General features: G+C 54.7%; 1 long non-coding RNA gene across 1 annotated transcript; it reads left to right on the top strand.

Annotated features, from left to right (window-relative positions):
• Positions 1 to 1,200: 1,200 nt before the first annotated feature.
• LOC138923600 (uncharacterized) lies at positions 1,201 to 5,326 on the top strand. The gene is made up of 2 exons (XR_011437446.1): positions 1,201 to 1,338; positions 2,207 to 5,326. It is a non-coding gene; the product is annotated as an uncharacterized lncRNA (long non-coding RNA).
• The last annotated feature ends 636 nt before the right edge of the window (positions 5,327 to 5,962 follow it).

Genomic DNA, 5,962 nt, shown 5'->3' on the forward strand with positions numbered 1-5,962 from the left:
TGGGTCGAGTGAGCACTCGTCTCTTGTGGTGTACGAGCTGCCGCCAAGACCCACCTGAAGAGGAGGCTCTGGAGGGGTCTGGGTGAGGAACGGCAGGCACCGAGGGCATTTCCCACTCAGGGGGCTGTGTCCTGGGGCTCTGGGGCCAGAAGGTTGGCTTCGTGGCAGAGGGAGGTGGAACGATGGGGGAACTCCCAAAGCCCGGGCACCCGCTGTGTCCCCAGTTCTGAGCCAAGCACAGTCACAGTCTCTAATGTCACCACAGCCTTGTGAGAAAGGGGCTATTAGTCCCATTTCTTAGATGGGGACACTAAAGTGCATGAGTCGGTGACCTGTCCAAGGTCACACAGCTGCTCGTGCACAACTGGGATTTGAGCTTGCGTCTGCTGCCTCCCAGGCAGAGGGCTCCAGACTCTGATTGGAATTACTTCAAGACTGAAAGAGGCGTCCAGGAAGTCAGGAGGGCTGGATGGGGGGCCATGCTGAAAGGGGAGCTGAGCTCAGGCAGTCCACGATGCCAACGAGCCAAGGCAGTAGGGTTCTACCATCCAGTGATGTGACAAGCCAGGCACACCCAGTGCTGGGCTTCTGGCCTCAGCCTCTCTGACATGCTGCCTGGGCTCAGAGTCCCATGCGTGGAGAGGGCTGGTGGCACTTCTTCTGCAGCCCCAGCCTCACTTCTCTGCACAGCTGCTCCGCCAAGGCTGTAGAGGTGTGGCTCTGGGCAGGGTCACTGTGGCTCAGCCCTGTACTTGGGACACAATGCCATCGTTGTTCATCCCCTCCCCGTTTGGCCCTGAATGCTAATGCGGCACTCTGTGTTCTCACAGCCACCAACAAGGGCCTCTTTCCTGGTGGCATCACAGATGGACAGAGAGATCCTGGAACCTCCGCCCACCCCTGTTCCCATTGCTGGGGCTGGCAGGGCTCCCTGAGGTCAGCTTCCTCCCCTTGCCATGTTCTTTCAAGGTATTTTTGCCTGGCGCGCGTGTGTGTGTGTGTGTGTGTGTGTCTGTGTGTGTGCGTGTGTGTGTGAGTGTGTGTGTTGGGAGGAAGTGAAGCAGCAACTGTGAAACGTTCAGTGCAGTTACCACAGAACATATCTTTGTCTAGCCCGTGAACCCCCGAGAGCAGGGGCCGTGTCTGTTTTGAGCCCCCGGGGTGCCTGGCACATGGCGGGTACTCAGTAAATATTTGTTGAGTGAATGATGGCTGAGTGAATGAATTAGAACTCCTTCTCCCGTCCCTCAGCAGGGTGAGGACAGTGAACGCTTCCTCCCTCTCAGAGGGAGACCATCTCAGTCCTGGCTGGGCCACAGCTGTCCTGTGTGGCCCTTGGTGAGTTGCTTGATGACTCTGTGCTCAGGTCCCTGGGAGTGGTGCTAACTGGGAGCATGGCTGATGACATGCAGTGTTGGGAGGTAGAGTAGGGAGGAGCTGCTGCCTTCTGAGGAAGGTGCCTGCAGTGTGAGGCGCCGGGCAAGTGGGGCCTCTCACCTCCTGCAGGGTGAGGCTGATGTGGGCTGGCGCACAGCGTGGTCCTGAGGGGCTGGGCAGGAAGATGTCCTGGGTGGGGCCCAGGACTGGCATGTGGGCTGGCACTGGGGCTTAGGGGTGCCAGAGCAGGCTGGTTGGTGGCTTGGCCAAGGGTTGTGGTCAGGGGCTGACTCCAGCAATGGCTGGGGGTTCACACTGGACCCTGAATGCAGGACTTGGTCGGGGCCGGCAGAGCCAGCGCTAAGTTCTCAGACAGGGTCGGGGTGGGGTCAGGGCCTGGGGCTGATCTCAGGACCTCACCCTGGGGCTGGAGCAGAGATTCCCTCAGGTCTGGCAGGGTCAGCCTGGGGCCCGGGCAGGTTTTCTCTCTGATGGAGCCATTGGGAGCAGCTCTGCCATCCTGGCCTCATTTGCTCTAAGCACCAGCCACTGAGTGGGTGGATGCTGGAGGCTTTCTGAGGGCATTGGACTTGGAGCTGTCCTCCTCGTCCCCAAGGGTTCCTGGCAGAACCTCAGGGCTGCCCAGGGACCCAGGGGCCATGTCTTCCTCTATGTGTGCAGTGAGGGGACGAGCAGGAGAACCACCCAGCTAGCACTGACTCTCCAGCACCTGAAGGGTGTGTGTGTCATCATCCTTTCTCACGTGTGCACAGCACTCTGTGGTTTATAAAACCTCTTCCTATCCAACATCTTTTAATCTTCTCCACAGTCCTGAGAAACAGGCATGACAAGAGGTGGTGCCTGTTTCACAGATGAGGAAAACAGAGGCCCAGAGAAGCAAAGAAGCTTGCCCAGGGCCACTCAGGAGGCGGAGGCAGAGGCCAAGCTGAGAGTCTCTGACTCCGTCTGGTGCCCTGCCGCACAGCTGCCCAACGGCTGCCTGGTCCTGGGCGCCCTGCCGGAGATGCTGTCCCCAGGCACTCCCACGCAGGGCCCTGCGGCCACGGACACCCTGCAGAGGGAACAAGCCGAGCTGTCCTGCAGCCCTAGCCAAGTCTGTCCAAGTTGCCTCAGTCATCAGCAAGTCACATCGCTGACATCACGACTGCATAAAATTAATTTATTTAGTTAAGGAAGGTGTTAATTAAGAGTTCTCATTTATTGTGTCTTTGCAGACAGCTCTCGGGGGCTTCTGAGTTGTCAGTGCTGGTGACAGCAAAAGCTAATGGTATCACAAGTTATTAATAGGACAATTCAAGAGGGGGAGGGGGAAGGAGCTGGGGCTGTGGGGGATGGGAAAGAGAGAGAAGGCCAAGGGAGTGGGCTCCCCTCTGCAAGTGGATCCAATTGCAGACGTTCTCTGGGGGTTGTGGGGTTCACTACCAGGCCCTGTGATTCAGATTTGTTGGTGGAGATAAGACTTACGCAGAGGTGATGAGCGGACTGTGGGCGCTAGAGGGAGTCACACTGCTGCTGCCCCCACATTCCTGGCGTTTGCCTTGAGGAGTGTTTGCTCTCACACAAGGAGGTCTTTCTTTGCTTGCTTGCTCCTCTTACCCTGACCTTGAGCATCTTGGGGTACAGATAGTGTTTGGGTTAGCTCTGGATCCCCAAAGCCTTGCACAGAGCTTGGGGCATGGTGGAAGGTCAGCAGACATTTGCAGAATGGATAAGGGATTGTGCTGTCCCGAGCCAGTCTCCAGGTCTGGCCTTCCTGGTGAGAGACCTTGATGTCTGTGGGGTGAGCCATGGGAGAGAGACTCCCCCAGCCACCCAGTCCCCAGGCCCTCTCAGCCCCCTTAGCCTTGTAGCCCTGGAGTTCCATGCCTGGGCAGTGGATAGGTCTCTGCTGACAAAGGTGGGGCGTATGCGCAGGTGTGGGCAGCCAGGTGTGGGGAAGGCTTGCCAGGGTCAGGGAAGTGGATGGAGTAAACTTGGGTCAACTCTGAACAAGGACCTGCCATGTGGATGGGTGGGAAAAGAAGGAATTGCAAACTATTTTAGCTAAGCGAGGATGGCTGCAAGGAAGCCACTTGGTGCAATGGAAAGAACATAGCCGAGGAGCTCAGACCCTCAGGTCTGTCCCTGATAGGCTCTATGACCTTGGGAGGATGACCACTCTCTGGGTCTTAGTTTGCTCATCTGTGAAATGGAGTGACTGGGCTAAAATTGGCAAAAGTCCCTTCTAATGCATGCACATCTCCCATATCCTGTAAATCACTTGTGGAGAGCACCAATCACATTCTAGAAGGATGACGGGCCCTTTTAGGGATGATCTTGAATGCTTACAACACCCCTGGGAGGGAGATCCTCATATTACCCCCTTATTACTATTGGGAAAACTGAGGGTCAGGTGGGCAAACAGAGGCTAAGTAACTTGCTCAAGGTCCCAAGTGGGCTTAAATCTAGGTCGGCGCTCTTTCCAGACTGTCGGGCCATCTCCATCAATCACTCGGGATGGGATGGCTACAGAGGAGACCCAAGTTTGAATGTTGGCTGACTGACCAGGGCAGGCAGGGTTGAGGGGAAGGGGGACAGAGAACCCCGTGTGACCAATGGTGCCCAGCCATCAGGCTAATGGAGCATGGCAGGGACAGGGTCTGAGACCATCATAGAACCAAACAGCCCACACTGTGAGCTCCAGCAGCCGCCTGCCTGAGCTGGCTCCTCTCATTTCACAGACAGACTGTCATTCACTCAGCAGCCATTTATTAGGGGACTGGCCTGACAACTAAAGATGAATCAGACTGGCCCCTACCCTCAAGGGACTCAGCATTTAGGGGGAGAGGTGGTCCCACAAACCTATGTCCCACGATGGGTCACAGGGGCTGGGATAGCAGCAGGCTCAGGTCTGTCGGGGGCTCCTGGGCAGGAGGGGGGTGGTCAGGGATGATTTCCCTAGAGGAAGTGACCTTTGCCTGGAGTCTTGAAAGGGAAGTAGATATTCACCAGGTAGAGGGGTGGGGCTGTGAGGTGGGCCTTCTAGGTGGAGGGAGCTGTGCGACAGAATCCTAGAGGTGTGAAACTACCTGATGGCTGAGCCTAATGAAAGAGGGGCACCCAGAGACAAGGTGGGCAGGGGCCAGAGCACGCGGGCCTCATTCATCAGCTTAGAGACTCTGGACCCCATCTGGAGGGCCCTGGGGAGCCATCTGTACCCTGATCAGATCACCTCCGCCACTGTCCTGCTCTGGGTACTGATGCCCTGCTGAGAGGGAGGAGGGTGGGGTTAGTTTGGATTTCTCCAGAATCCTACCCTGAGACGTGGATGTACAGGAACACTAGTAGGGAGAGAAAGGCAGCAGGGCTATTATGGAGTATTATTAGTGTGGTGGTGAGTGGAGCCCAGCCCTGCTGGGGAGCTCTGAGAGCTGGGGTGGAACATGCTCCAGACTTGGACCACTCAAGGAGCAAGGGAGCCGGGGTGTTTATTCACCAACTCCCATCAGCCATTGGTTGAAGGCTGCTCCCAAGAGGTATTAATTCCCTGGTACTTCTGGTCTTCCCTGCATAGTCAGCAAAGAGTTCCCCAGCAATCAGAGAAAATCCTCAGGCAAAGAAATGAAGATACTAGAAGTTGGTGGTGGGCCAGTGGCTCTGAAAGGGTGAGGGGCTTGGGAGGAGCACCAATAGCATCTGCGGCAGCGACAGAGCAGGGAGGACTCCCCAGAAAGGAGAGCAGAGGTCAGTTTCCACCAAGCCTCAGTCATCAACCACGTGGTTGAACAGACCCTGGGGTCAGCTGCTGATGGAAGAATCACCTTCATGTGCATCTTCTCCAAGGCCTCAGCCTGGGGGCTGGGCCTGAAGACAGGAGGAAGGGAAAAATCTGGTCCTAAGCTCCACCTTTGGAGAAACACAGATCTGAGTTAAAGCGCTGATTTCCACTTATAAGCTGTGTCTTTGGGCAAATTATTTGACATCCTTGAACTTCAGTCTTCTCTGAAAAAGGGGAGATAATAGTACATATACTATGGGATTATTGTGAACAATAAGCAAAATAATGCATGGGACATATTAGCCCAGTGCCTTGAATACATTATATGCCCAATAAGAGTTTATTATTATTATTATTATTCCAGTGATACATAAGAAAAGACGGGCAAGATAGAGGCTTGCAGAAAACACTGCCAAGTGATCAGCCCAGAGTAATTTTCAGTGGCCAGCTGTGTTCTCAGAAGTTAAAGAACAGACTCTATAGCATTTCTGGACTTCATGAGCTCAAATTGAGCCATCAGCAAGTGACTTCATATATCTGTTCACATGGCTACTGACTATGAAAACCACTCCTTTGTCTAACATCTGTCTCCCCAAGAACTCAAAGATCAATTTCAGACATTATCTTGTCACCCTCTTATCATCCTCAGACTGTCCCTGGAATAGATTTTGAAGATGTGGAACAGAGGCAGGAACAGTGGGCAAGGAGTCTGGATTCTAATTTGGGCTCCAGAATGAATGTCAAATTCCTCATCTGGAAGGTGGGGATAAAACCACATCATCTCCATCACTTCCTAGGGCTGTTTGA

Source organism: Equus caballus, chromosome 1 (genome assembly GCF_041296265.1).
Source record: "Equus caballus isolate H_3958 breed thoroughbred chromosome 1, TB-T2T, whole genome shotgun sequence".
In the NCBI taxonomy this organism is placed as follows: domain Eukaryota; kingdom Metazoa; phylum Chordata; class Mammalia; order Perissodactyla; family Equidae; genus Equus; species Equus caballus.